We start from the raw sequence: 23567 nt of genomic DNA, 5'->3' as shown, positions 1-23567 counted from the left end.
GCATTCATACTCACACACAATACAAACACACCTAGGGCAACCCCATACCTACACACACCACATCACCATGGCTATATCAGTAATTAAAACCCCTCACTTACACACAGGGTGTCAAACATATGGCCCAGCCTAGGTCTCTGGCAAACCAAAAACACACCCTGTGCATATAATGATACCTGTGCCACATCCCTGTCATCCATAACATCGACACAGAGAAAGGCTAATATGGTTCTGATGCACACTGTGACTGTACTACAGTGTAAAAATGTACTGCTGTGTAACATGTTGTCAGCAGTAAAGTTTAATGCTTACATGTCAGGTAGTGTAGCTGTCCAGCCATGATGCATTATAGCTGTTATTAACACTGAGCGATTGTGGTCTCCATAATGTTATCAATTTGTGTTGTAGGTGTCCATGTGTCAGCAGGAGGATGGTCTGCTCTCATATCTCACAAGGGGTATGGCACTGTGGTGACACCTTGGATGTGCCATATCCTGGGTACAGGTAAACACATGTCACAGGTCTGTATAACAGTTACTGCCTGTACCACATGGCCGATAGGTCTGGGTGTGGTGTATACAGGTGAGTGCATGGTGGCTGCTGTTAGCAGCTCTTCTATAGTGGACAATGGTAGTTGTACTGAGTGGTACACACCACATGTTTGTGTATAACACACACAGAGGCTTAGGTGTTTATGCCCTACACAGAGAATACTGTACACATGGATGTATGTACCTGTGCAAGGAACCCATTGTAGCCTATGTAATCCCACCAAGCCAGACTATGCAGAACAACACATTGTGGAATAAGCAGTCCACTAGTTTAATGTCATTGGTGATGGTACCAACAGGGTACATGTCCCCTTCCCCACTGTAGTACAATCCTCAACACAGTAAACATATGTGTGCTGGTGTGGGTGGCAAACCGCTACCCTTTGGAGGGTGAGAGGTACTGTAGAACCACATATAGTGTGATAGACAAATATCTAACCTGTTAACATGAACTGTACAGTATTACAGCCAGCTACCCGGGGGGATATACTCAACAGTAACTGCAATGATGTTGGCTGTGTCCACAACAGCCACACCCAGCTATAAATATATATATATATATATATATATATATATATATATATATATATATATGTATATACCAACCCCAGTATTACTGCACACCTATACAATGGGGGAGAGGCCATTTACACAACTAACAATAGTTGTGATGGAATGTACGTCCACAAGATGACACCTGTGACATGTTATCATATGCCATGCAGTTCTTGGACAGATGACCCCCTGGGACATGTATATTCTGCCACCTGAAGTAGATCCCTCCATATACACGCACATTCTGACTTGGCAACATTGGGACTAGACCCCTACCTAAGTATGTAGTGCTACTGATGTGTGTGGCTTTAATTGCACAAACCACACAGCTTTTAGGATGAAGTGTTTTCCAGGTTATATGTTACATGCAGAACATCCCCTGGCATGGACAGTATGGAAATGGGGATGTAATGGTTGTATATGGGCAATGCATAGTGTGACATACTGTCATATACACATTGACAAACACTTAACAGTCAGACACACATCTGAGAGACCTGGGCCTATCAGTGCTAACTACCTTCTCAATGTGTCCATTGTGTTACAGGTAGGTTGCACACAGCAAATGCATAACTGAGCTGGATAGTGTTATCAGTTACCTGTATGGTTGACGGTGACAATGGTCACCAAACAGTGGTACATGGGACATGTACCGGGGGTACCATGATGTAATGGCAGTATACTCAGCACCCACACCGCACTGTGGAAACTGTACACACTGGAACCCATGATGATACTCTGACATACCCATCATCACACATTGACCAGGACTGCAATACAACCCTTTGTCCATCCCAAGAGTGCTACTACAGGGATATGCATCTAAAGCACATGTCACAGGCATAGTAGGGTGATGCATTGTCATGCATCTCCTATGGGCAGCAACATCAATATCCCTAATCTTCTTCTTCTTTCGGCTTTTCCTGGTTAGGGGTTGCCACAGCAGATCATCTCTCTGCTCATGATTGGCAGTGGAGTTTTATAGTGTCGAGTTGCCAGCCTGGGGCACAACCTTCCACAAAAGGCACACACATGCACACATGCACACACTCACACCTACGGCTAATTTAGAGTGTTCAATCCACCTACTGCATGTCTTTGGGATGTGGGAGGAAACCGGACCACCCGGAGGAAACCCACGCAACCACAGGGAGGACATGCAGACTCTGCACAGGAAGCACCCCAGCCGAGAATCGAACCGGAGAACCTCTTGCTGTGAGGCAACAACACTAACTGCTGCACCACCATGGCCGTCCAACATCAATATCCCTAATACTGTGTGGCAATGGGTATTTACATAGGAGTATGTGGCCTCAGAATGCTGTATCCTAAATATATATATATATATATATATATATATATATATATATATATATATACACACACACACACACACATGCACACATGCACACATACACACACTTGCCAGAACTCAGTGGGTATCCCATGTCTATCAACCCATTTGTACAACAGTGTTGTGCTGGTACTGCAAGGCCCAGGTAGCCCTTAGGGAGAGAAGCATAACAAGGTACATGTAATGTCTGGTACAGCAGCAGCCGCATCTAACTACAGCAATGGGTGGTGCGGTGGGTGTGAAGAGTCTCAGGCTATAGCTACAGGTCTATAAACATACAGACACTGATATCCTCAGTCTGGGGTGCATCAGTGCAGATGTTCATAGGTGTGTACCAGGCTATTGTCCATGGAGAAATGGGAAGTGTAGGGGATGTGTGTAGAGTGGTATCATGCCACCTGTCATCTGTCATCAGGCCATCTATCAACAGATATCACTGTGGTGACCCTCAGGGTGAGAGTGATATGCATCAGCCAATCCTCTGGGTGCTTCCTGCAGAGGGCCAGTGAGGTGCTCCAGTTGACATGTATGCAACATGTATTAAATAACATGGTTAGTGTTTGTCTTGGAGACCTGTACCTAAGCATGTTCTGTTGACTGTGGTAGTGTAGTTGAGGTATCCATGGCATGTGGTGCATACATGATGTTGAGTCCTATCTATAGTCCTTGAATATAGAAACAGCCCTAGAGAAAAATTTTCTAATAAATTCAGAAGCAGCAAAAACAGTTTACCTTATTCAATTATTTATAAACAATAGCTATAAAAAGACATATTTAAAAATATAGATGCATAAAAATGTATACAAAATTGAAATATATATATATTTTTCATTTTTGTATAAATTTTTATGCATGTATATTTTTAAATATGTCTTTTTATAGCTATTATTATTTATAAATAGTTGAATAAGGTAAATTGTTTTTGCTGCTCTGAATTTAATAGAAACATTTTCCCTAGGGCTGTTTCTATATTCATATATTTTAATTAATTGTAATTTGTTTTTAATTGATTACTTGCTTTATTTAAAATGAGTATATAAGCCCTTGTCAATGGGTGGTTAATTTTGTCTGAAGAAGTCTGGTGACGCTCACCAGATGAAAGTGCTTACTTGTGTTTAATAAATTATCTTTGGGTGCTATTTTCCTGGTTTCCAGCCTTGTGTGCTTCTTTTTGGAACAAATACAAGGGTTGCTTATATTGTTCCCCCAAGCCATGATGTCACATGTAGTGGCATGGATTGTCTACCCCAGCCTCTCTGCTGTTTGACATCTGTTATCCTTGTAAGGTTGACATTGTGACATATAATAGGCCCACCATATAAGAACTTTGCAAAACTCACTCCACAATGAGTCCTGTTATTACACACTCACAGCTACCTCCACACAGGATACATATGACAAACACACACACATACCAAGTCTCACAGTTGCCATGTCTGGGATTAGAACACCTACCTAACTAGTACATCGCACTACAGCATTACGCAGTTATAGCATATGCCATGGAGCTTACTGGCCTAGTCCTTCCCCAAAGGTGTATTTCAAAGTGAAGTGCCAAAGTAGGGTGATGGAAGTTGCTGTGACTGTGAATGGCCTCAAAAGCATTGATCCATACACAGACAAACAAACAAAAAAAACACACATATTATCACAGTTGCAATGTCTGGGATTAGAACTCTTATCTTACCAATACATCACACTACAGCATTACGCAGTTATAGCACATGCCACGGAGCTTACTGGGCTATTCCTTCCCCAACAATGCATTTCAAAGTGAATGACATCAGCAGGCTTGCGAATGTAGGGCAATGGAAGTTGTAGTGACTGTGAATGGTCTCAAAAGCATTGATCCCTACACAGACAAAAAAAACACACACACAAACATACAAAGTTTTACAGTTGCCATGTCTGGGATTAGAGCTCCTACCTAACTAGTACATCACATTACACTATTACACAGTTACAGCACTTGCCAAGGAGCTTACTGGGCTACTCCTTCCCCAAAGGTGCATTTCAAAGTGAATGACATCAGCAGGCTTGCCAAAGTAGGGCAATGGAAGTTGTAGTGACTGTGACTGGCCTCAAAAGCATTGATCCCTACACAAACAAACACACACAAAGTTTTACAGTTGCCATGTCTGGGATTAGAACTCCTACCTAACTAGTACATCACACTACACCATTACGCAGTTATAGCATGCACCACAGAGATTACTGGGCTACCCCATCCCCAAAGGTGTATTTCAAAGTGAATGACATCAGCAGGCTTGCCAAGGTTGGGCAATGGAAAGTGCAGGTCATAGGTTCATGGGTTCATAGGTTGGTACTAGGCTATCAGCCCTAGGGCCTATACATGCCTAGCAATGACAATTCCCTGGATATGTCCCCCCACAATATTTACTTCCCTGGACCCCTGACTAGCAGGGCAACTGTCATGATCCCGGGGTCAATTTCCTATCTCCCATCCAATTGGCCAGGTTCCTTTTGAAGTGGGCCAAAGAGGCACTCTGCTTGACATGTTTGGGCAGTCTATTCCAGAGTCTTGGGAGTCTCTGGGTCAGGAACACATCCCTCCAGCATGTATTGTTCATTGTGATGACAATGTTTGGATCCCTGGAGCTTGTGGCTGTGAGGGTTTGGAATTCTTTAAGTGTAGCATGTCCAACAGCTGTGGGTTTGACATGGCATTGTATGTTAAGCAGTGATCACCTCCGAGTACACAATATGTGACAAATATAGCTGGATGATTTTCAGATGGTCAGCTTAGGGCATCTGGTTTAGGCCTGTGATTCTTTTAGTGAGGTATGGCTGCAGCCTTTCTAGTTGTTGTAGATGTCTTGTGAGGTACATACATAACGGGCCATTGTAGTCTGTACTGGGTCTACTGAGAGATGATTACAGTGGGACAATGGCCTCCTTTTTCCTGAATGTAAAGCCCTTAGTGATGAGGTGTGTCACATAGGTGGATTTCCTGACTATTGTGGCGATGTGGTTATCAAAGGTGAGACCACTGTCCACCTGTGTCCCTACATCTCTTATCACACTTTAGGTGTTCAGTGTACTGCCACCTGTGTGGTACTTCACAGGTACATGTCCCTTCCCAAAGGGGATAACTATACATTTCTTGGCATTGATCTTGAGGCCATGGCTCAGGCATCAAGCATCTCTTTCTGTAAGGCCATTCTGTAGAATATCCACATCATGTGGGGATTCAATATTGGCTCCCAGTGTGCAGTCATCTGCGACCGTTGTTTGCCAGAGCCCCTTAGTGTTGGACTGTACTTCAAAGCAGTAGATACCAAAAAAGGGTGGTCCCAGGACTGAACCCTGAGGTACTCCAACTGTCACTTGTCTGGGGCTGGAGTTGGTGTCACATACATTTATGGTGTGGCAGCCCATTAGGTGACATAGGGATTAATGGCCAGCTTGGTACATTTATGTATGATTCCAGACTGGGAGATGGTGTTGAAGGCCTTGGTGAGATCTGGATAGGCTGTGTGAATCACCTTACCCTCATCCACAGCTCTGGAGACTGATTTAAAGTTGTCAATCAGGTTGAGGTGACATGATCAGCCCTTCACAAACCCAACCTGGTTGGGGTCCAGTGTTTGCAGGTTGCCAATGTCTTTGTTTTAATTTCCATGATAATACATTCCATGGCCTTGCAGATCAGGCATGTCATACTGCTGGGGCTGTAGTTCCCAGGATCCAAGGTGGATCCCCCCTTGTGGACTGGGATAACTGTAGCTGTGTGCCACACAGTGGGCATGAAGCCTGAGGTGCGGCTATAATTAGACATGGCACGTAGGTGAGGTGCCAGTTCATTTTGTAGTTCATGTAGTACATAGCCCGGGATGTTGACTGGTCCCATGGCTGCTGTTGTCTTAGCTCTGGAGAGTGTGTTTTTTACCTGTGTGGCCATTAATAGCGGAATCCGGCAATCCTTCAGTGTTGAGATGGGCCCTTTTGGGGGTGGGAGGGGGTGCAGTTGGCACTGAATCAATCTGCCAGGATATTGGCAATATCCTTGGGAGCAGTATATTTAATACCATCCTGTTGTAGCTCAGAGCAGATCTGAGCATTGCCATTTAGATTCCTGACATAGCTATGGAACGGTGTGAGGATGTAGTTGGCATATTTGGCTATATTATGTTCATAACTAGCTTTGGTGGATGTTATGAGAGATCTCAGCTTCTTACTGTGGCTAGCAAGGGAGTATTTTGCATCCTGGAAATTCCCCCGTTTCTACAACAGTTTCTTCCTTTTGTTGTGCAGTATGTTTATGACAGGGGGCTACCACATTAGCTTCCTTTTCTTGGTGGGGAGCATCTTGGTTCTATATTGGATGGCCTGATTCCTGCACAAGTGGATGTGCTCATACAGTGCCTTCATGTAGGATTCAGCAGTCATCCTTTCAATTCCCATCTGCATGGGTGCCATGACGTTAATCACACCTGGCATGTGTAGCATGATATTGGCTTTGGAGATGTGTGTTATGGAGGTTTCCTTACTGGGGTGTGGGGGAGGGATGTGGATGCTAAGGGTGATTAGCTTATGGGCAGACCTGACCACCTATGGGGTGACCATAGGCGTGGAGCATTGATTTCCCATGTTGGTAATGACCAGGTCTAGGATATTTGAGCCCCTAGTGGGACTATGGGTTACTTGATCCAGGGCATTGGGAATTATGACTTCCAAGAATCATTGGGCACACGTGTTGGTACACAAGTAAATTTCCCAGTTAATGGCAGGTTAGTGTAAGCCACCCAGTATTAGGGTGTTTGCTTGTATCATAATATTTCCCAGTATGTTTCAAAAGGTGTAGTGGGAATCTTGGGGCATGGTGGGGGATCTGTAGCTAACTATACAATTTGGATTGCAGTCTGACCTAGTTTTAGTTGCACCTGGGGTATTTCAGATGCATTCTGTTGGGCAAGTAGTCTGGTGGTGTGAATATCCTTGGTGAATATGGACACTCTTCCACCTTTATTGTTTTGGTTCTGGTTTGGTGGCTGGCAGGTGTGGTGAGAGCTGTACCTGGTATTGAAAGGGTGCTCTCTGGAGCCTTGGATCAGGTCTCTGTTACTGCACATATATCAATGTTCTCCATGTTTAAGAGTGCCTAGTGACTGTGAATGGCCACAAAAACATGGATCCCTACACAAACAACCAAACACACACACAGTTTCACAGTTGCCAGAACTGGGATTAGAATTCCTACCTAACTAGTACATCACACTACAGCATTACACAGTTACAGGATGCGCCATTGAGCTTACTGGGCTACTCCTTCCCCAGAGGTGTATTTCAAAGTGAATGACAGCAGCAGCCCTGCTAAAGTAGGGCATTTGAAATTGTAGTGAGTGTGAATGCACTGATCCCTACATAGACAAACACACAAACACACAAAGTTCTACAGTTGCCATGTCTGGGTATAGAACTCCTACCTAACTAGTACATCATACTACAGCATTACACAGTCATAGGATGTGCCACGGAGCTTACTGGGCTACTGCTTCCCCAAAGGTGTATTTCGAAGTGAATGACATCAGCAGCCCTGCCAAAGTAGGGCATTTGAAATTGTAGTGAGTGTGAATGGCTTCAAAAGCATTGATCCCTGCACAGACAAGCACACAAAGTTCTACAGTTGCCGTGTCTAGTATAGAACTCCTAACTAACTAGTACATCACACTACAGCATTGTGCAATTATAGCACATGCCACAGAGCTTACTGTGCTACTCTTTCCCCAAAGGTGTATTTCAAAGTGAATAACATCAACAGCCCTGCCAAACTAGGGCATTTGAATTTGTAGAGAGTGTGAATGGCCTCAAATGCATTGATCCCTACACAGACAAACACACACACACACACACACACACACACACACACACACACACACACACACACACACACACACACAGAGTTGCCATATCTGGGATTAGAACTCCTACCTAACTTGTACATCACACTATAGCATTACACAGTTATAGCACGCACCACAGAGTTTCTAGGGCTACTCCATCCCCAAAGGTGTATTTCAAGGTGAAGACGTCAGCAGGCTTGCCATAGTAGAGCAATGGGAAGTGCAGTGAGTGTGCATGAGCCATAGCCTATTCATCAGGAAGCAGACACACAACACTCAGGCACACACAGGTTTATATTTCACAGGTACATGTATACAACTGCTAGGTGACCACTGACTTGTACAGTCATGTTACACAGTTATCCCAAGCATCACAGACATTATAGTGCTGAGGGATACCAGAGGCAAATGTCTACAGTGATTGACATTTGCACATCATGTGGTTTTAGCCAACTGGATGTGTGCTGGGTGGGACAGGCCTCATGATGGGAGGTTCTTTGTCACCGTCTGTCACTCTCTTCCACACATCTATGTATGTGTACTTTTGGCCAATTATAGTGTGTTGTCCTTGGATATATGTGTGTATTCCTATCCAATGTGTGTGCAAAGCATGACTGGTGTGTACTGAAGAGTGTGTGCACAAACATCTGTGACTGTCAGATATGTATAGTCCACTGTTGTTGCCAGATATGGGCTTCATTTCTTTAAGTGTGGGAGCATGCCCAGTATGACCTTCTGTATTGAATGTGTGAATCCATGCCAGGTAGGTAGCACTCCAGTGCAAGCTTTTGTGTTCTACACCTACAGCTAGCAACCTGTGTCTGTGGGATATCTGTAGATCAGTTGACAATATAGGGTCAAAATGGGAAAGGATAGTGGGTTACTGTAGGTAATTGTGTCTGTGCTGCTTCAGGAACATGGTCTTGGTATTAGCAGAGATATTCAGACATATGTACTGTTTTACACTGTGATATTTTATGTCATCAAGTACTGTCAGATATACATATTTGCTTGCAGTAATGTCCTGGGGAACACAGGGTGAATGCAGCTGTTTCCAGTATTGTGGTCTGCAGCCTACATATTCTTGCACAATCATGCCATTCTGGAGGGGAAGCTGCAGACATGCTGATGGGTCTGCGTAAATGGTTCAGCACCTTGGTACAGTGGTGGCTGAGGATCCCATGCTTGTACATCCATCGATGTGACAGCATGGCCATATCCTGCTCTGGCCATACCTCACAGCTGTACAGATTTACACAGGTTACCCAGAGGCAGGGGTCATAATTCTGGACATTACCCCTTCACATTGTGGTTTATGAGCAGGTTTGTAGCCACCCATTCCTGTGTTTGCAGGCAGGGATAGTATGTGCACATGGCTGAGTTTCAGACTTCACACACTCCATGCCGTCCACGCTCCTACCCCCCCCCCCATTATTCTATCCTCTTCCAAACATTATGAAAACATTATCTGATGTGTTCCCTATAGTTATCACTTTGTCCCAGCAGTATTTTGGAGTTGGTCCACAGTTCATGCAGCAGGACATGGTGGACATGTTACTGGGATTTGTCCGCATGGGCTTGCATTTGGGTTCTGTGGACTGTGTTGTGTTGTTATTTGGGAGTCCATGACATAACATACATTGGCAGTACGGGTGAGACACAGGCCTTTGGCAGAGTACTGTAGGCCATTTGGTAGTGATGCAGGCCAGCTGTAGCAGGCTGTTGCATTGTGTCACTCCTACAGTCCCAGACTGCAATACACTATATTCCCATGGGATGGCAGGATAGGTGTGCAAGGTATTAATGCCAATACCTTCTGTCATTATTGATCCAGTGGTGTGGATGCTGGCAGGGTGCTGTTTACAGCTAGGGACACACCTGCATGGGACACCTCTTCTGCATGCTGCATTCTGTGGCTATTGCCATACTGAGGTGGGGGTCATATTGTACTCATTCCCAACAGCAGAGATAAGACCAGAGAGGTACGTGTGGGTGATGGTGGGGTGAGCTGGGTGCATGTGTGCTATGGACACTACTTGCATCTGACTCACAGATATGCATGGGGCATTCCACATATGCTGGCTTGTGCAGGGACATCAGCAGTTTCTCAATACTCCATACCTGTGATCTTTGTGGTCTGTCAGTGTTTGGCCAGACGACATAAGTATTCCATATTACAAACCCAACTAATGTGCTACTAAGCTGTATGTACAATTCCAAAGGTGTGTCCATTTGACAGTAACATATTATACCCTGTCTGTCTGGGGTACTTCCACCTGTGTACTGTTTGTCTGGACCCATATTCATGCCATGTCCATCTTTCAGATGGTGACAGATATTACTTCCAATCATTTACTGTGGCTTACTGCTGGAATGTGTTTTGCTGTGATGCATTGTTTTTGGGACTGCAGTTTTGAGAACGTGGCCCTGTCATCGGCAGTACTGGCCAATGGGCACCAGGACAAACCTCACCATGCCTACATACTGACCACTCTCACACAATATACAACACAGACCAACCTAACACATGCAGCCCTGCATATTGTACACATGCTACAATTTAACCTGCTACTTTGGCAGGCAATCTGTGCTCCACTATTATACCTGCACATACATGTTACTACATTTCTACATAGGATTAGGGGGTGGGCACACCTGACACTTGGACACATTTGCTATGACTGTACTGGTATTTCAGGTACTCCATTTCATTCTGTATTCTGACCTATCATGCTGACTAGAGGCATATCAGTGTACTACAGGTCTTAGGGTTGATTGACCTACATTTCAGTTTCAGACTTCTTACCCTTCAGAACTAACATCCCACTGCCTAACCTATTGTAGTCTGTCTGTGTAGGTCTGGAGTGGGGATGTTCTCCGTAGCCATCAATCAGAGGGCTTAGCACAGCCTTTGTTTGTATTTTTCTATGCCTGTCCTGCTGGCTGACACTGTTGTTGGGTATGTGTACCTCCCTGACTGACATGTGTGTGTCCCATTGACATACATTTGGCCCACCACATTTCCTGCAGTGAGTTTTGTCACCTTGTCTAGTACTGGCTACTATGGTGACACCAGTATTTGTTACAGATTTCATGCTGCCACTGTAGGTGACTACTATCTGCTGGCATCCCATTCAGCTACCAGATTCCCTTGCATGCTCACATCTATACCATAGATACAAGTAACAAAACATACTACTCCATTCGGCAAATGATAGGGAGAGTAACTTACCTTGTGGCTGTGCCAGTATTGAGGATGGTGCTGGAGGGCGGACTATGTTAGATGCACATAGTACACTCCCTATACATGGTTAAACACAGGTAGTGTCATGCTTGACATCCCTTTTACTGTATGTGCGAGTCAGAGAGAGGTGTCATTCCCTGGGTTCCTACCATGTCAGTGTATGTGCTATGTGTTGCCTCTTTGCCATGGCCTGGGCATACTGGACATGCCTCCTTCTGCCTACTGGGGCAGGCTCAGGTTGTTCCTCCTCCGAGTCACTCTGTGCCTGCGCAGGCCTTGGCAATGGTGGGGGGGGCTGTGTGGCCCTGCCCCATGCTATTCCTGCTGCAGCTGTTTCTGCAGGATCATATTGTGTAGCATGGCACATACAATGACAATTTGGGTACATGTAGCTGGTGAGTACTGCAAGGTTCCATCGGATATGTCCCGGCACCGGAACCGTGACTTGAGCATCCCAAACATATGCTCTATTAGGATTCTGGTCTGTGTGTGTACCTCATTATGGAGTTATTGTTTGGGTGTGTGTGCATTTCTGATGGGTGTCATCAGCCATGGCTCCAGTGCGTAACCAGCATCCCCCACCAGGTGGCCGTAAGGGATGTTCCCATTGGCAAATCTCTGGTACAGCTGTGTCATATGCCAGATGTGAGCGTCATGATAGCTTCCAGGGCAGCCAGCACATACATTCATTATAATGCCCTGGGCATCTCACACGACCTGGCAGTTGATGGAGGCCCTTGCGGTTACACATATTGCTGGTCAACACCTCATGGCTGTTGTGGAAATATATGTGCTCACTGGCATGTGCTGACATGGCATCCAGGAACTGGTGCAGTACCCTGGATGCTGATGCCTGTGAGATTCCCATAATATCCTCTGTTGGCATTTGTAAGGTACCTGTGGCTAGTATTCTTAGGCCTACACATACCTTGGTATCCACTGGGATGGTTTCCCCTATATTGGTTCTGTGTGTGAGGTGTGGCCGGCACAGCTCAACAATTTGATGTAGGAGGTCCCTGTCCACCCTATAGCTCTCCACTATCTCCAGCTCAAGTAGTCCCTGGTAGGTTACTCTGGGTCTATACACTCTTCTCCTTCTCCTTACTGTGGGTTGGTCATCAGCATTCTCATCCTCACCACCCTCAGCCTCTTCCACATGTTGATTTATGATAGCTGCTGCAGCCCCAAACATTTTGTTGTTTTGTCTGGTAAAATTTCCCCGCTTGTGTACACCGGTGTTATAGAGTTTGTGGAAAAAAAACAGAGGGAAAGGTATTTGCATAGTTTATAGTGGTGTGCTGGGCTGGGCTGGGCTGCTGCCTGTGTAATTGGCTGATTCTGATACATTTCACCTGCCAGCTATGCTAGTTCTCCTTGATTACCTTCCTACTGCTGTTTTCCCTTCCCATTGCCTTCCTGTTTAAGCCCAGGGGTGTGCCATGCAAACACAAAGCTCAGATGTGCACGAAGCTGCTATTTCCTGGTTTATTTTTTTTCCTTTAAAACACGGTGCGTGGCGTGCACACCCGCTTAGGCAATATAAAGAGTGCTTGGCAGCTTCAGACACACACCCTTGCTTAGCCCTGCCAAGCTAAGGGCAAACCCAAGCCACAGGGCTCCAATAAGCTTACAGTGTATCTGACACACCCCTCTATGATGTCAGCTAGCTCTTAGGTTTGCACCATGGTCTTCCTGCACCTACACAGTTGGGTGCAGGCTAGCCATGAGGGGAAATCTGTGATTCAGTATCATTCCCCTCATTTGCATAGGATTGCCTGCTAATGCCTAGTTACAAGTCTGACACTGAGCCTTTCCTCTTAGCAATCACTATTCACTGGCCATGTTGTCTTCTGCCTACCTTTGAGTATAATGGCAAAATTGTGATTTTGGTTAGAATGTTTATTTCAAGTTTTTTTTTTTTATTTTCAGGTCGATCCCATTTGCACGCTGCTGCCCTACACTTAAACAGCCAAAATCGGCCAAAAAAAAAATAAAAGTTATTTTTTTTATTTTTGCAACTGTTTTCCATGCCAGTGGCCATATATTTGGCCATTGGCATGCTTTACACATTATATACACCCTTTATTTAGAGCTGCCATGGCTCCGTTTTGTAGTTTGCATTAATGTATTCGGTTGCTAACTGAGAACATTTCTGCAGATTACACTAGTCCTGCATGGCTGGCTGCCAGCTTCCTGGATCGCAAGTTCACCTCATTTGCATGGTTTTCACCTACAAATGAGGTCATTTGCATACAGGAGCTGTGTCCATGCAGGAATAGTGCGGGAGCGCTCGTGCACATCCCAGGAGCTTGTTCCTGGATGTCTCAGTGGCCATATTGCCTCCAGCAGCTCCTGCACTATTCCTGCATGCCGTGCAGAGCTTGCTGAATCCCGGGGTACATTTTGATTGAGTTAGCGTTTTTACCGTGGTCATAGCTGGACAGTGGTTCTTTATATATATATATATATATATATATATATATATATATATATCATTGTATATCATATTATATGAATCATAAAAACATGAGGAAGAGGAAATGCAAATGAGAAGATGGAATATAAATCCTTATTCCATGTATTGTTTTTCAATATTAGGCTTGTTATATATCAGTTTAGAAGTGTGGAGGCAAAGGTTGCTCCATATATGGGGGCATACCCTCTCTGCACGCAAATCAACATGTATATTTACTTGTAGTCTCATTCATAACTGACTTTTTCCATCCCATTGAGAATATAAACTTAATTAATTTATAAGATTTGGAAGTGTGTTACTATGAGGATCAAAGAGTAGAAGAGTCTGAAATGCTAAGAAACCTGTTAACCATTGACAGACATCCAGAATGAACAAAGAAGAGAACCTACAGCTAATTCTTAGCTTTACAAAAAAATCTAATTTAATCATCATTTTGTAGATGAAGTAAGCATGTATTATAGTGTCTTTAAAATGACAAACACAGACGTCAATGGAAAAAGTTGATAGTTTCCCCTGAAATTCTGAAAATAAGCAGAATTCTGAGTCCTGGCATTCTAAGTTAATGCAGCAAAGGCAGTTTGAAGAATATAAATGATTAGTGTTTCATCTTATGTGGGGGGACAGTGCACTGGGAAAAAGTGAAGACAGCTAAAAAAAGTTACATCAGCATTGCAACCCCCATCAGACCATCTGGGAGTAGAATAAATTGAAATTAATATCTACTTACAGTACTGTAAGACCATTAGTTCTAAACAAAATGTCACACTGAGATTTTTTTTTTCATTTCTAACTATGATAGCCCTTTAAAGTAGAGTGTTATTAATCTAAATATGTAATCCTAAAAACACTAAATGGGCTATGAATGAGATATAATACACAACATAAAATGCAGAAAGTAGCAGGGTACAAAAACTGATGTCAAAACTACTTTTGTCACCAGTCACCTCAAATGTAACTAACCCTATTGCAACACAATTCAACTCCCACTTTATTAATACAATAACCTCACTGCTGGGTAACCAGCCAAATCAATCTTTGTATATCCCCACATCCTCCTCCAACTCTCCCAACCCATTCACTTTTACTCCCATGCAAACTAGTTACATAAAAGCACTCCTTTCCAAGCTTAAACCCTACTGTCTAGCAGCAGACCAACTATCCAATCAATTTCTTGAAATTGCCACCCCCACAATCACCTATGCCATATCTGTCCTGATCAACCACTCCACTGCAGAACAATATGTTCCCTGTCTCTGGAAAATATCTCATATCACCTCCCCTCCACAAAGGCGGACCCAATAAAGAACTAACCAACTACAGCCCTATAGCCATCCTCTCTCCTCTTGCTAAAATCTTAGAAAAATGCATTCACAACCAACTCCTCAACACCCTCCTCAAAAGCAATCTCATTTCCTCCTCTCAACATGGCTTTAGACCAAAACATAGCACTACTACTGCCCTTCTGTCTTTCACTAATACCATCCAGCATCTCATAAATGAAGGCCAACTTGTCTCATCCATTTTCCTTAATATGTCAAAAGCCTTTGACACTGTTTCCCACCAAATACTTCTCAACAAACTCTCATCCTATGGCCTCTGTTCATCAGCTCTGTCCTGGTTCCATAGCTATCTTTCCAACCGACAGAAAGCTACCAAATTGTGAAACAACCTTTCCCCCTTACTCGCCATCTCTGTTGGTGTACCCCAGGCCCTCTCCTCTTTACAACATTTACAAATAACCTCAGCTCTGCAACACAACTAGCCACCATTGTCCAGTATGCTGATGATTCCACACTTACATGTTCAGCCCCCACTCCCCAGGAACTCCAAATAAAAATGCAAACCTCTTTTCAAGATTTAGAAAAATACCTCACTGAACATCAACTTATACTAAACTCAAACAAAACTAAGATAATAGTCTTCAGAAATAACAAATCCAAATCACACCAGTCCCCTCTAACAATACTCTCCTCAAATGGAACCAAGATAGAACCCACAGACCAAACCAAACTTCTAGGCATAGCAATTAATTATATTCTAGGATTTGACAGACACATTTCCCTCACGATCATAAAAGTCAACACCAAACTAGGCATCCTGTATAGAGCCAAACCATACTTTACAGAAAGTGCCAGACTAGCCACTGTACACTCACAGTTGCTCTCCACTCTCCTTTACGGATCCCAAATATTTACTAACCTACGAAAAACTGACCTAAATAACCTAGTATCCTGCTACAACATAATCGTTAAGTTTGCTACAGGACACTGCACTGTACTTTCCCAGCTCAGCTGGCTAGAACTCCCTAACCTCTTATCACTCAATCAGCTGACAATAGCCCACAAAATATTCCACCTTCTCAATGATTCCCCTGCACTTTCTAACCTAATCCAATTTAATGTAAATCTCACATTATTTAGATCTTCAAGCAAACTAATGCCAAAGATTATCCAACCCCACAACTCTTATGGAACCTCCCTCTACACCCACAAAATTGCGATGCTGTGGAACATTCTTTCTCAACACATAGCAAAAAATCCTATATCATGAGTTCAAACAACTCCTAAAAGAACATCTGACAACTCATTGGCTGTGCACCTGCCATACTCCTGGCTAAGTCTACCCACTCCCTGACTATATCTCCTTGTCCTGCTCCTTCTCATCTCTAGCTCTTAACACCGTGGGTTTCTGTTCTTACCACCCGACTATTTTCTTACAGTTTTCTGTTAGCAGCTAGATTTGGACAGAGGTCCTAGGCAATCTTACTGTTCTTATATTTGTAACCACGTCTGCCACTGTTAAATGTCCTGTATATAATATGTCTCCTTAATCTCTGTATGCCCATGCATACTGTTACCTGCTGCTGTATTGTTTGTCTTACAGTAATTAATATTGCCAGCTTAATTACATTGTTACTATGTATCAAACACAACTAATTTTTTATTAGTTCCTGTCAATATTGTATTGCACTAGTATTCTTTTCTCTATCATTAAACTGCCTAACTGGAGTTTTTCTCCAGTTATCTCAAGAATAATTAACTAGTTTTGCAAATATTATAAGCATGGTTAGTATTATTATTTTCTGTAGCATTAAACTGTATAACTGGAGCTTTTCTCCCCGGGTGTCTGCTGAAAATAGGCTTCTGGCCCAGCTGGACATTACCCAGTTAACAAATGTAAAAAATAAATAAAAAATCAATAAAATTTGAAAAGCAACATGACTTCTAGAATTTAATGTTGTAGTTTCTGCAAAGAAGTGATATGTTTATTTTTTTATTTTATTTTATTGTATTTGTTAACTAAGTAAGTGTATTAAGTACAAATATTTCCTTTAGGAGTGCCAAGGAGTACAGTCTGGTTATGTATTTCACTCAAAGTCACACAGTACATAAATGCAAAACTCCAACGCTAATGCTGTATGTGTGATCAACAATAGAAATAAAAATAAATAAATAAATGCCATGAGAAGAAAAAATGTTTCATAGTAAAAATGATAGTTCCTGCCAAAGTCTTGCAGCAGCCACATAGCATCAGATAGGTGCTCATTCATATGTCCAGACTGGCCCACCTTTGTGTAATTGTGTCCACTTTCAAACACTGAGCTTTATTGTTCTGTTCATGTTTTCTTGATGTATGTAGCTCTCAATCTCTTACCTCAAAAATCAGGGACATAGCCAAAAGTAAGAACAAAGGTCATAAATCAAGAACCTTTTTAAAATAGTTATACTATTCAATTAGAATTCAGAAAAAGCTTATAAAAGTTATACAAATCGAAAGAAGATATCAAAATAGAAAATGCAACATTTTGGTCAACTAATAAAGATTAAATATTGCGGCAACAACGCTGAAAAGAAACATTTTTCAGGCCAATTTAAATTTTAAGCAGCCTCTATTTTGTTAGTATGTATCCTCTTTGGTCCCTACGACTACTCATAACAATGAATTGCATGACATCAGCTATCCATCAATTAGTAATGAGATTCTAGAGTGTTTCCTTTCTAAAGTAAAAAGGAATTCTAGGATGGGACTAAAAAATGTACTAGGTTACTTCATCCAGCTATCTGATGTTCTAGTTTATCTGCTCATATCTATATTCAATTCCCTACTACAAAAAATGCATTGTTCTTAGAGAATAACACCTATCAATAATTTTGCCAATATATAGTTGTAGAAGGTCAAACATTATTGTCCAAAAGGTTTAGCATTAATTGTAAGAAAATGTTTAGAAGTATGCTTTGTTAATGTACTGATATTAGATAAGGCTGTTCACCTGTGAATACTGCAAGACTTGGAGTGTTTCTAAGACCATCTGGAAATACCAAGCTGATATAAGTATATTTTTTCGCACTTGCTCTGTTTCAGTGATATTTATCACTGCTTGCTGTTGTTAAAGAAATTCCATTTGCTTGTTACTGTACTGTTCTTAGGTGGTTGCTTTAACAGTTTTCTACAAAGGCTGTATTTTGTGAACATATCTCAGAGTTAGTAAATTTTACTTAAGGAATCCTTTTTCTGTTCTGATTCTGTCTCCATTTTGTTTTTCCCACCCACCTGCCAAACTGTTGTTGTATTCTTAAAACTTGGTGGCTTTTCAGTTGCCTGCCTCTACTATAAAACTGATATTGTACACTCCTCTCAGTCTTATCACATCACTTCATTCTAAGTGAGATCGTTTGGCAAGGCCCACCTCCTTATTTTCTTAAACTTGAATTATCTTCTGTTTCTTCCCTTTCTACTTCACTAAAAAGAAAAATACACTTTATTCAGCTGCTTTTAATGTATTTGTCTCTTTCTACTTTATTACTTTATTTTGCTTTTGCTGCCTGTTCTTAAAAGTGTTCAATTGCATTTATTACTGCTTGCTAGTAGCCTGATCAAACAAATTACAATTTATTCAGCTGCTTTTACTGTATTTGTGTCTCTTCCTACTTTATTACTTTACTTTGCTTTTGCTGCCTGTTCTTAAAGTGTTCAATTGTATTTATGCTGATGCATTTATTACTGGCTATTAGTAGCCTGATTAAATTGTAATTGTTACTCTAAGTCTCTCAGTTTTGTTTTAAGGAGTTGGGCTTCAGGCCAGTTATTTTAGATTAAGAAGGTTTGTGGTCTACACTCCTGTGGGATGAGAGGGTGGCCTCTGCCCTTCTGAGCTGCGAATTGCTGGGTGAAGGCTTATTGTGCCTCTTGTTCTAAGTGTCTTTATTCTGGTTTAAGCACTTGGGTTCCAAACCAGTTACTTTACATTAGGAGGATTCATGGTCTAAACTCTTGTGGCAGGAGAGGATAGCCTACACCCTTCTAAGCTGGGAATTGCTTGCTGAAGGCCTATTGTCTGTTTCCTGAAGTGTCTTAGTTCTGGCTTATGCACTTGGGCTCTAAAACCAGTTGTTTTACATTAGGAAGGTTTGTGGTCTACACTCTTGTGGCGAGACAGTGTGGCCTACACCCTTCTAAGCTGGGAATTGCTGTTAAATTGCTGCTTTATTTAAACTGTATTTTGCTGTTGTGACTGTGATTTTATGCACTTTGAATTTCTCGTACTTCTGCATTTTATAGCATAGGCTAAATTCAGGCTTGCTGAATCTACACTGTTTTGGTATGACTTGAGCACTAAAACCACCTCTTCACCTGAGTTACTGAAAGATCTGAGGCATCATTACTTCCAACTAACTACAAGTGCCTGTTTTTCCTCTTAGATTGCATTCTACTGTCTGCTTGAATTGTTGGAACTGTTTTTTTGCCATATTTTACTGTATATTGTACTAGTCCATCAGTAGCAAATCCCAGTTCCAGGTTCTGATGTTTCTGGGTCTGTTTTGTAACTTCTGAGCCTCAAATTCAAGCCATCTTTGTTGGTGAAGGCCCTTCTGCATCCCCGTGGGAGGAGAGTGCTGTCTGGGTCCCATGTATTAGAGAGTCATTGGACTAGAGCTGAGAGAGAGCACGCTTATTGGCTAGTTTGAGTTAAAATGGTTATTTCTTGTTTTATTTTAAGCCCTGTGTTTGCATGTAGTGCACCATCGTGCACTGCCACATAGTGGTGGTTACCATTGGTGGTTATAGACGCAAACGTTTTGCTTGTTAAATTTTCCCTTAGCACTTTGATTGTGGTCCTCCAGAGGTTTTTCGTGGCCCTGCTCTACTGTCAGGTGGAACACTAAGCATAGTCTCAGAGGTACCTACACAACCTCTCACCCACTAGCCATTCCTAAGTGCAACCTCTTTTCCTGACCATATAAATTTACCTAACACTATGGTTGGGCAATTTCCTACAGTTTCTCCAGCCAGCTTGGACAACACGGGCATCCTGAGGCAATGTAGCAACTGCATCATATTCCTTGACAACCCTCTACTCCTAGTCCACACAAACTCAACATGTGAGAGATGCAACTATATTTAAAACCTTGAATCCATGCTCTCTCATACACCAGTTAGTACAAATGACAATGAGGGGGTTGTCAGCATGCACACTTCACCTCCTACTCTACCCAAACACATATCACACATATGCAGAGTTCCTCACCAGAAACATACCAAAACATCAGAGACCCCCCCAAACACAAAAACAAGCACGCTATGCATAATACTTCCTCTGCAGAACACAATACATGCAATAGCTCATGCACCACTGTCTGACCTGTCAAGCCCTTAAGGCAAACCACAAAACCAAACATATTAGTCATAGGTGATTCCATTGTGAGACACACTGATGTCCTTCTTACCAGGCTGGATAAGGAAAAGGTCATGATCAGCTATCTGTTAGGTGCCAGGATATGCCATATCACACATGCACTTAGTCTCTCAACAACAGGTACTGTTATGACTCTCTGAGATAGTCCATGTTGGTGTTAATGACTTGAGATCTACTTCTCTGGACTATATGAAAAGAGACATGACTGAGCTCTTGGACTATGTGCCTCAGGCAGGTATATCCCTAGCTTTACACAGCATTTTATCTTCATCTAGGATGATGACTCAATATAAACAGAAAATTATTGACTTCAATAATTGGCTTAGTTTCTGGTGTCATTCTAAGGGGAAACAATATCTGTCAGCCTGGGATGACATGATCGACAGACCTCGATGCTTTGCCAGAGATGGTCATCATCTGTCACCCCTGAGATTTTGGCTACTGGCTAAGGCTCTTGCCAACCACAGTGCCTTGTTTAGGCAGTGTCTCAAGGACAAAATTCCTGACATAAAAACTCCATTTATAAACAACCTCAAGGTTATGCTGCTAAATGATAGGAGTCTTAACACGAAACTGCACTCACTGGAAGCAGTCCTCCCCATGGAAGATGCAGACATTTGTGCAGTCACAGAGAGCTGGTACAAGGAAACACCCCATCCATACCGACTTACACATCCTTCCACATGTTTAGACCACAAACTGAAGGTGTGAAAACTAAAGGAGGCAGTGTATCAATATTCATTAAAAATAAATATACCTCCAGATTGGTTCAACAGCATGATTCCCAAGAGATACGTCAGGTGCAATTAACTGCTGGTAGGACACTTATTCAAGTCATTGCCAGATACAGGACTCCCTCCATGAATCAGGACACCCACTGTGCCTATTTGGATCTAACTGAAACTATCAAGATACATCCAAACACCATGTTTTGGGTGACTTTAACTACCCATCCATTGGCTGGGTAAATTACTTGTGTCAAACTCACTTTCCCAAAGGTTCCTCGACTTCATTAACTCCAATGCCCTGGATCAGTTGGTTGACAACCCCAGAAGGGGTGGCAACATCCTGGATCTGGTGCTTACCAGTATGGGGTTCACTGTAGCACCCCTACTGTGAGGTCTTCCCTGGTGAGATCTGACCACAAATCAGTGTCATTTGACGTAACTATCATACCTGTCCCACCCCCAAGCAGCAACTAAACTAAAAAAACTTTTCCAAAGCAGATTATAACTTCTTACGGGATGGTATAAATAGCTTCACTGCACTTCCCCCCTCTGATAACTCGCAACTATGCCACATTCTACATCAATGCTTTATACAAACACCTGTATAACTGCATTGAATCAGCCATACCTGATAGGAACAAAACAAACTCCTCAAGGAAGAACAACCCTGCCTGGTGGACAACTGCTATTAACAGGCTTTACAATAAGAGGAAAAAATTGCTATTAAAGAGTAAGAGGGAGTGAGTCCTTAATTGGAAACACTCCCTCCTCAGCTTAAACAAGCAAATAAGACTTCCTGTGAAGTCCTCCAAAGCAAACTTTGAATCCAAATTAGCTTCCTCAACTAAAGACAACCATAAGTTGTTCTTTAGTTATATTTGTAACCTAAAAGGAAAGGCCCAGATTTGTGTCGAACTGGTAGTTAATGATACCACATATACTGAGCCTGTGGACATCGCTAATCTGTTGGCTGACAAATTTTGTGAAAACTTCACTCCCCTGTCCCTGCCACACATATCCCATGACATCCCAACCACCTGTTTCCTACCTTGCATCTCTAAAGAGCAGGTCATAAATGCCCTCTTTAAGGCCAAAAACACACCAGCTATGGGACCTGATGACATCCAAGGGTGCATCCTACATGGGCTCCAACAAAAATTGGCAACACCATTGGGTATTCTTTTCAATCATACTCTAAGCAATGGCTTCATGCCAACTGAATGGAAAATGATTACCATTATTCCCTTGCCCAAAGGTGGTGCTTCTACTGACCCTGAGAATTATAGACCTATTTCCCAGACTAGCCTTATCTGCAAGGCCATGGGGCAAATAATCATGGACCTTATCAACAAAGATATAGGCAATCTCTAAACACTTGACCCTACTCAGTTAGGATTTGTCAAAGGGAGATCATGCCTGTTAAACCTGGTGGACTTTTTCGAGACAGTCACCATGGCCCTGGACCAGGGGAAATCTGTTCATACAGCCTAGCTAGATTTAGCCAAGGCATTTGACACTATCCTCCACTCAAGTATCATTGACAAACTCACCCAGATGGATCACTAACTGGCTCACTGATAGAACCAATATAGTCAAAATAGGGGAATCCACCTCCAACAGCAGACCTGTAACCAGTGGTATTCCACAGGGATCAGTCTGGGAACCTCTACTTTGGAATCTATTTTTCTGAAGTACAAGCAAAAACTAAAGGTATGTGGCTTATAAAGTTTGCTGATGACTGCAAACTGGGAGTGGTCATAGAATTTTCAAATGATGTCAACATCCTACAAGAGGATCTTACACAAGCAAACTATTTGTCTGAAATTCATGGCCTTAAACTCAATGCAAAAAATGTATTATCATCATTTCCGGTAACAGGAATGTTCCTGCTAACCACCACATCAGTAGCAACACCTTAAGTACATACTCAGTGGTGAAAGACCTGGGCCCACAAGTTGACAGCAGCCTTACCTTTGACCACCGTGTCTCCACAGTGGTAAGAAGAGCATTCTATATTGCTCATCTCATAAGTAAGGGCATTGTCTCCAGAAAAAAAAGAAGTTATAACCTCCCTGTACTCTTCCCTCATCAGGCCAACAAT

Source organism: Protopterus annectens, chromosome 2.part0 (genome assembly GCF_019279795.1).
Source record: "Protopterus annectens isolate FY-2018-M chromosome 2.part0, PAN1.0, whole genome shotgun sequence".
In the NCBI taxonomy this organism is placed as follows: domain Eukaryota; kingdom Metazoa; phylum Chordata; order Ceratodontiformes; family Protopteridae; genus Protopterus; species Protopterus annectens.
The sequence above is the reverse complement of the archived record's forward strand: the minus strand, read 5'-3'. Positions refer to the sequence as shown.